The sequence below is a fragment of the Hermetia illucens genome, chromosome 6, assembly GCF_905115235.1.
Source record: "Hermetia illucens chromosome 6, iHerIll2.2.curated.20191125, whole genome shotgun sequence".
Lineage (NCBI taxonomy): Eukaryota > Metazoa > Arthropoda > Insecta > Diptera > Stratiomyidae > Hermetia > Hermetia illucens.
In genome coordinates this window covers 79,097,716-79,107,529 of record NC_051854.1, presented here as the reverse complement: position 1 = coordinate 79,107,529, position 9,814 = coordinate 79,097,716, and positions in this window count along the sequence as shown.

Here is a 9,814-nt window from a genome sequence, read left to right as displayed (position 1 = left end):
GCTATTGTAGGCTAGTCCTGTATGCAATGTCCATACCTAGAAGTGTAATTGACGTTTAAATGGACAAGCAATGCAACCATTTTCAATACCGTACCTTTGTGTGCTTAGCATGGTATAACTTAACAAAGCGTGATCAACATCCATCATAAACTGTTACAAGAACAGAAAATGATGACAAAGAAATGCGTCAGTTGATATACGCAATATTGGACTATCCTGCTTTATAGAAACAGCTGAAGTTAGCGCTGGGGCCTGGGGGTATATCTCCAATATGGTTGCCCCTCACCCCTTAGTGAGGTATACTGCGACAACCAAACCTATGCACCATCGTTCGCGGTTACCTGAAATGCGCTTCAGCTCCCCCCATGACTTCCCGAGGTGCTTGCACTCCTCCTCTACTATTCTGAGTTAGGGGGGTTTGTAGTGACCCACTCGTCGACCATTTATAGAGGGTGGATTTTACTGCATGGCATAACCCTCAATCCAACTGTTGCCCCTCCTTAATGTGTGACCTATCCACATCCACTTCCGCCTTCCTATCACATCGCATACGAGTGCTAGGCCTGAGCGCCGACCAAGTTTTTCGTTTGAGATAGAGTCAGGCACCGTACTCCGATGATGCGAAGCAAACAGGTATTGAAGAAAGCTTGGAACTTTTGAGTAACAATGAAGTTCACTTCCCATATGTTACTCCCATATAGCACCACAGAAAAGACACTAGCACAGAACAGTCTCAACTTGATCTTGATGTTGGGATAACTTCATTTCCAGATTTTAGACGGGGCACCGAAAGCGGATCTAGCGCTGTTGATCCGTCGAGCTACATCTAGATCCGTGCTGTCGTCGGCAGAAACCATGCTTTCTAGATACACAAATTGATCAACGTCTTTGATGCTCTGCCCGTTAATGCAGATAGGGAGAGTGCGATGACCTGTCAGACTGAGAACCTTAGTGTTGCCGGTACCAATATTTCCCTACAAGTGGAAGCAGCAGATCTGCAGCAACTGCTGGTGTCGGGATAAATAACTCTGCGGAGGACCGTCAGCGACTTTACTCTGTTTAAATGCACTCCTTCCCGAAAGAATTTCTCTTCTGTTTGGACGGACAGTCCGTATCTGCACTTTGCGGTAACTAACCATTTCATCCACAAGTGGAGTAACCTCACCAGATGTAATACGGTTGAGAATCATGGTGAAACGTTCTTTCCACCTCTTCAGTCGTTCATCATTGTAGTCCTAACTAACGCAATAACAAATTCTGTCTTGCCATGGTGTACACTATGCTGAACTTATCGGAATTTCTTTCGGTATCAGAGTTTGAGCATATCACGCCCGCCATCCCTTGCAGCGTTCAGTAGGGTGTTCAATCCCTTCCGTTCATCGGCCCGCTTCCACGACTCCGCAGTCAGCCCGATGACCTGTGTAGCACCCGAGAGAAGAGCATTTTAGATGGTGGCGCAATGTTCATCGTTATTCTCAGGCAGGTTACTCATCTGTCAGTCGATCAGCCAGAAAACTCCCGCGCTGTACAGCAACAGATAACTACTCCTAAATCTATTGCTGATCATGAAGTGGTCGATCTGATTGCTTGTACGACGTCGTTCGGCAGGCTCGAATAATGTGTCACCAATGACGAGACGGCGAAAATTGCAGAAATCTACGAACCTTCCATCAACCGTAGAAAGCATCCTTCACTACTATATCGGAAGTCGCCGTTGGTGCGTAACATTGTACAATTGTGAAACTCCTTAACCTTTACCGAAATCCAGCAGTTAAAAGTCTGTCAGAAACCAGCTTCCAAGTGAAGAGAGTGTGCAAAAGAGAGAGGAGTACTCTCCTGAGTCCTACGGTCTTACTTCGCTTCTGTCCAGTTTATCATCATCATCATCAACGGCGCAACAACCGGTATCCCGTCTAGGCCTGCCGATGTTCACCAATTCGATATCCCTAAAAGCTGTCTGGCGTCCTGACCTACGCCATCGCTCCATCTTAGGCAGGGTCTGCCTCGTCTTCTTTTTCTACCATAGATATTGCCCTTATAGACTTTCCGGGTGGGATCACCCTCATCCATACGGACTAAGTGATCCGCCCACAGTAACCTATTGAGCCGGATTTTATCCACAACTTGACGGTCATGGTATCGCTCATAGATTTCGTCGTTATGTAGGCTACGGAATCGTCCATCCATTGTAGGTTGAGTTCAAGGGGGTCCTCATACATGTAAAAGCGAGGTGTGAATTTTTTTACCGAATTCAATCATGTTGGGTATCAAATAAAAGGGTTCTATTAGTACTTTCCGAAGCCAGTATTAGTTTTGACATTTGTTGGAAGGGCGGGGACTGCGGAGGGTCGAAACTGATTATTTCTATAATGGACCCATTCTCAGAAAATATCCAACAAAAAAATTTGAAAAAAAAAAATTATGAAGCTGCCTCACTGTACGGTGCTCAGACCTCAAAATACTCTTCTTATCGATATCTCCCCAAATTAAGTTAATAATTAATGTATTACTACTTTTTGGGGGAAATTGATTAGAAACTCCCCTTACGTTTATCCTAGAGTTATATATTGGAATAATAAAGACTGTAGTATGAAGCATCATATCCGCAACTTTGGCCGATCATTATACAAACAACAACCTGTTGCACTGAGTTTCTGGTTTCCAACTTGGTTTTTACGGAAATTTCTGTTTCGGGCTCTAAAGAAAACTCCGGGCCAGGGGAGTATCCTCCCCTTTCAACCTCTCTCTCATAAGGTCTATTGATAAACAATTTTATCTTACGTTCTTATGGCTATAAAAACCGTCTTTCCATGGTTGTCCTGATTCTGGTCCTCCAGGTTGGGAATTGGGTAGGACTGACGACCCTACACGGAAAACCGATATTATGAAGCCACGGAAGGAGCCTCGGACAGGGTGGATTTTACAATGACGAATCCGGCAACGACAACGGATTAACGATTTGCGTATTTTCTCATGGAACGTGCGGTCCCTGTACAGACTGAATGCTGCTGAGCAGCTAGCCGATACCCTGTCCCAATATAAGGATCATGAGATGCGATGGACAAGGATCAGTTTCCCGGGGAAAAGCCGCTACACCATATATTATAGCGGCATCCAGTAAACCATATGCTCCCAGTCAGCCAAAAAATAAAACCTGCTGTTATCGCCTTTGAAAATATAACCGAAAGGCTATGCACTCTGCGTTCGCAAGGCAAATTTAGAAATATAAGCCTTATTAACGTTCATGCCCATACAGAGGAGATTGCACAGTCGAAGAAGTAAACCTTTTATCAAGCAGTAGAGCGAACTGTCGAAGCGTATCCCAGATATGATATCAAAATTAGATTTGGGGATTTCAACAGTCAATTAGGGATGGAGCCCGTATTCAGGCGATACGTTGGCTCCCATAGTTTACATAAAAATGCAAATGATACCGACTACGGATTATCCAATTAGCAGTGTCACACGAAATGGTTGTTGGAGGTACTTGGTTTGCGCGAAAAGCGGTCCACAAACGTATGTGGTCCTCTCCAGATGGGAAAATTTTCAACCAAATTAACCACGTGCTGATCGAACGCCACCACCTCTCAGCCTTGATGAATGTAAGAACATGCAGGGGGGCCGATATAGACTCGAACCAGTATCTCGTTGGCATAGTGCTTCGAGCTTGAATTACAATACCACCCAAAATCCCCTCTGGCAATCAGGTGAGAGTCAATACTGAAGCCATTCACAACACAGCCCTCCTCAACACTTATAAGGGCGAAATGGATGCCGCAAAAGCCACAGTCAACAGAGATCCTGCTTATGAAGCATCAACAAATGATCTTCATAATCATCTGAAGAACGTTATCATTGATACGATTATTATTATTCTGTTAAGGGAAAGTCGCACCGCGTCCTTGAAGAACTATTGTGCCCCTTTTATTGGTTATAGTGTACCTATTGATCATAGTATCTCAAGCAAGCCTGTAACCGTTAGGAACTTTAGTATGTTCCCCAATTCCAGATGTTTCAGCTTTGCATCTGGTATTAAGTGTTCTCCCAGATTTCTCGACCTACTTTGCACAAGTGCCGGACACTGTCTCAGGACGTGTATAGAGGTTTCGTCCTCCTCCTCACAAAACCTGCAGGCAGTTTCCGTAGATATCCCTAGCTTCCGCAGGTGATAGTTCAGCCGACAATGACCAGTGAGAATTCCCACTATGATTCGGAGGTTCTTTTTGGTGAGGTTTAAGCAATCCTTTGTGCGCATGGGTTCGTATCCCCCAATAAGCACCCTGGACTGCTCCGTCCCTGGTAGGCCCACCCAATATATTATAGTTCCCTCAACCGTTTCTCTTCGTTTCTTAGATTCATAGCCATGAAACCGTTTCCGATTCCACAGAAGGGTTCTGGCCCGTGTAAAGGCATCCCTGCTCCCTTCTTTGCTAGTTCGTCGGCTGCGTCGTTGCCTCCCAACCCAACATGGCCTGGAACCCAAAGTATCCAGACCTTGTTGGACGAGCCGAGTGTATTCAGTCTCTCAAGGCATTCCCATACCAGCTTAGAGTTCAACTGGTTGGACCTAAGTGCCTTGATCGCTGCTTAGCTATAGGTGAGAATAGCTATGTTCTGCCCCCTGTAGTTCCTTTGCAGATTAAAGGAGGCACATTTGTCTATGGCGTATATTTCCGCCTGGAATATGCTAGTGTACCTGTCCATTGGCTCAAAGTACATTTTCCTTGGACCAATGACACCGGCACCCGCTCCCTCTGCTGTGAGGGATCCGTCAGTGTACTAAGTAATCAATTGCTGGTTTAAGTCGTATGTCGCAGCCACGCTCTCCCAGTTTACCTTGTTACTCCAACGTGTTTCAAACTTCTTATCGAAGTGAAACCTCGTTGTCACATTGTCCCTCGGTATCAGTAATTCGGAATACCGCCTAGAAAGGATATCAATCTCCCTTCGATTTAGGCTGCTCCCCGCCTCACTCATACTACCGGCCATCTTGAATATTGATCTCCTTGCCTGCATCTGTATGTGCAGATGGAGAGGGGTTAATCCCAGAAGGACCTCCAGGGATGCCGTTAGGCATGTCCTCATTGCCCCACTGATACACACGCAAGCCAGCTTTTGGAGCTTATGTAATTCCCTGGGTTGTGTGCTGAGTAGGGTTCTTTCTGCCCAGATTACCGCTCCATAGGTAATCATTGGCCTTACTATTGCAGTATATATTCAAAGTAGTATCTTCGGGCTGCAACCCCATTTTTTCCTGCTATGGATCTGCAAGTTATGAGAGCCCTCGTGGCTTTCCGACAAGTGCTTCCAACATGTGTCTTCCAGAGTAATAGTTTGGTCTAGCGTGATTTCCAAATATTTGACCTCTGTTTCTCGTTTCACCTCCATATCAAGTAATGTTATGGCTTTCAGGTGATCCAGCTTACGCCTGCTAGTGAATGGTACTATGGTGGTTTTGGTTGGGTTGATCCGTAGTCCCACCTTCCTGCACCAGGCACTAGTAACCCTTAATCCAGTTTGAATTCTATCACATAGGGTATCTTCATATTTGCCCCTACAGATTAAAACAATGTCGTCCGCGTAGCCCTGGACTTGTATTCCAGTATTTTTTAACACGTCCAGGAGTTCATCCACTACCATACTCCACATCAGCGGCGATAGTACTCCACCCTGTGGACAGCCTTGAGTGGTGTTCATGATAATAGAATTTGTACCTGTTTGTACCTCTATTTGTCTGCTTGATACGATTACAAACATACTTGGTCTTAGCCGCAAGAAAAGTCGGAACGGTTGGTTTGACGATGAATGTGAGCTAGCAACGGAACGGAAGAATGACGCGTGCACACGCATAGAATTATCACGAACTCCGTCTAGTGGAGAAGCGGCTTCACAGATGGAAAAAGGAAGCCTGGGAAAACCAACAGGTCTGTGAACTAGAAAAGTACAGGGAGCAACCGCACCAGGCACAGAAGGCGGAACTTTTACCAACTAGTCAGCAGGATGAAGCCCTACACACAAATTTGATTTCCGACAGAATGGGCATATTGGAGCGATGAACTAGTACCTTGATGAACTACTGAACAACCAGAACATCGGCGTTTTGGAGGTCCCGCCAACTGAAGACGACGGGCAAATACTGTCACCACCAAGTATAGAAGAAATAGTCCGTGCAAATCATCGGCTTAAAAATCATAACTCGCCTGGAGCTGATGGAATTACAGTGGCATTGGTTGAATATGGAGGCGAACAATTAAACCAAGTGGTTCATCAACTTGTGCTCAAGGTATGGGACAGCGAATCAATGCCTGACGATTGGCAACGAGGCATTATCTGTCTCATACATAAAAAGGGTGATATCACACAGTGCAGCAATTATAGAGGTATCACGTTGCTGAGTACTACCTACAAGATATTATCCGCTATCTTGCTAGGTCGGATAGCCCCATACGCTCAGAAGATCATTGGCCCATACCAAAGAGGCGTCGCTCCAGCCAAATCAGCAATAGATCAGATTTTCTCTGTGCGGCAAGCGATGGAAAAACTGTTGGAATATGGCCATCAGTGGCACCATCTTTTCATCTACTTTAAGGCCGTCTATGATAACATAGCCAAGGTAAAACTGTACACGGACATGAGAGAATTCGGTATCTCGACGAAATTGATAAGACCCACTAGGCTCACCCTAACCAATGTGCGAGGCCAGATAAGCAGTATGACCACTCTCAAGACCATTCGCCATCAACAACGGTCTAAGACAAGGGATGCCCTATCATGCGTCCTCTTTAACCCGGCCCTAGAGAAAGTGATCCGTGATGCTGATGTAAATGCAAGAGATGCGATCCTCTTTAAGTCCACCCAACTACTGGCCTATGCTGACGATATCATCATGGGAAGAACGACCCCGAGACGTACAAACTGCCTTCATCCAGATCGAGCAGGCGGCAATTGGCGAGAGATCTTGGGTCGCACATCAATGAAGGCAAGACAAAATATATGGTGGTAACGTCAGCACCAAAAACCAACCAACCAACAACATCAAACCGCACTGGTCAAACGGGGAGAATAAAGATGGGAGAATACAACTTTGAGACCGTTGATAATTTCTCCTATCTAGGGTCGAAAATCACAACCGATAACAGCTACGACGAGGAAATCCGCGCGCGGTTGTTGTCAGCGAACAGAGTCTATTTCAGCTTACAAAAACTGTTTCGCTCGAAATGTGTCATCAAAGGGTCAAAGCACTTACTGGTCAAGACTATGATCTTCCTAGTCCTTATGTATTCCTCGGAGACTTGGGTTCTTAGCAAAAAAAAACTGCGAACTCTTGGCCGCGTTCGAGAGAAGAATCCTCCAGAGAATCCAGATGTAGAATCCTACATGAGGATGGACGATCCCGTAGCCTACATAACGACGAAATCTATGAGCGATACCATGACAGCGAGGTTGCGGATAAAATCCGGCTCAGTAGGTTAGGGTGGGCGGATCACTTAATTCGTATTTATGAGGATGATCCAGTCCGGAGGGTCTGTAAGGGCAATATCTATGGTAGAAAAAGAAGACGAGGCAGATCCTGCCTAAGATGGAGCGATGGCGTAAGTCAGGACGCCAGACAGCTTTTAAGGATATTGAATTGGTGGAGCGCAAAACCGGGATGTCTGGAGTTCCTTATTAATGCAGGCCTAGACCGAATACCGGTTTTGCGCCTTTGATGATGATGTTTTGTGCTGCATAGCCACTGCACTGTTCTCCTTTTGTGATAGCTACATTATCTGGGTGTTAATACCATTCACGTGGCAGTAGAAGTTAACGGATGTTGGTGAAAAATTAGGATGCATGTGAAGACACCGAAAAACCCCCATACCCTGCAGTGGTTTTTCTTATTCTTCAGCATTTTCATGGATGAAACTAAGAGGATCTATGAAGACAATGGGAGGAATAATCTTGACAAGACAATCAAAACACCAAGAGTAGGCGATAGTATAATTTAGGATGATGAAACGTTTGGAATTAGGCTGAAAAGCTATATGATCACATAAAATCGACTATTGTCTAACCTATAACATGAATTATCATTATTCAATTGTTAAATTTGAGTTCACAGTCATCTTAAGCAAGTTTTGCTTCTTCAACATTGCCTGGATTATCTGGCAAAATTATTTCTTGATTCTGCACTGCATCTACATATTTGAGGAGTCATACAGTAAACAATTGGCGAAAATTGTCAGAATTAAAACAAAGACGTTAAAGCTATTGTTTGGAGTAACAATAATAGCAATAATGATAGGAAGGTCGCTCACCCTCGTTAGCAAACCGTTTGCATGCAATATTTGGGATCAACGGCTCCACAGCGGAATCAGAGCTTTTTCTTCAATTGAATTACCCGAAATTGTAGCCAAATTCAAAAGCGCCAGAGCGCCTAGAAATGAATGTTGAAATAATGTAATTTACGGTAAATCAACTGCTTAAGATCGTGGTCTAATGAATTCAGGTTCAGCCAAGCGACTTTCTTCGCATTATTACTTCTTAGGTCCAAATATACGTTAACAATAAATAATGCACATATGCCTCGTATGAATGTGGATGTACGCGGTATGCGTCACTAACACGCTCATTTGAATTAGTAAAATTAACTGAAAGCAAGTGAAATGTGCTACTTTCAGACTGAAAGGTGTTGACACCAGGTTCCACCAAATGAAATGACACTAAGAGCAGGCGCAGCGGTAACCGCAATGGCAATAACAAAAGCCACAAAAAATTATGAACGTTGTTTACTCATAAAGTTATGGAGAAGTCGTGAAACTTTCAAGAGGTGGAGTATGCCAAGCTACAGGTTAACATTAGTACGGACTTTCCAGATATTCAAAGGTACATCGCTGAGAGGTGAATATGGGCCATTAAGCTGACCGGGGCATATGTATGACGCTGTGTGCGGTGTATACTCATATCTACGTATCTACAAGTGGAACAAAAGGTGAATGTGCAAAATAAAGTACAAACTATGCAGTTTTTAAGTCAAGTTCATGACTGTTAAACCTCACGAGTGTATGTTTTTGTAATGAAGCGAAATTTCCATGGCTTTACTTCCAATAAGTCCGCATGTAAGTACTTCATGGAGAAAGAATGGTGCGAACATGGGTTAGGAAATTGGAATGGTGGTCAAGCAAATGGAGATCTTCTTTTTCTTCAGCCTTTGTCCCGTTCACAGCGGGGTCGGCTCATAGTGATCGGTTTCGCCATTTGGCTCTATCGAATGCCTGATCTGGGTGTAATCTCGAGGCTTTTAAATCCCCATCCAGCGTATCAAGTCACCGTTGTTTCGGCCAGCCTTTTGGTCGTTTACCATCGACTTCGATGTTCAGACCAATCTTGGCAAGTGAATTCTCGTTAGCACGAATTGTGTGACCATCGAAAAAGCCTCTCGTAATTTTTCACGGATATCCTCATTTCGGATTTGATCAAAACGTATCACGCCAATAGTCCAAAGCATCATCTTCGTCTCCATTACCGCAAGACGTCGTCTATTGTCTTTTATAGTCGGCCAACACTCAGAACCATAGAGGGCGATAGGACGGACGACATTGCGGTAAATTTTAGATTTGAGACGTCGATCACAAAGAACACCAGTTGTGGAACGCCACTGAACCTGAATGATGAGGTTGCGTTAATGCGTGAAGCAATCTCATAACGCAGTTCTCCATTGGCTGATGACATTGATCCGAGGTATTTAAATTGCTCAGTTCTGGGCAGATCACTGCAGTTGACAGTGATTGCGCCTGTTTTAGGGGGTCGGTCGGAAAAAATTCAGTTTTATTTA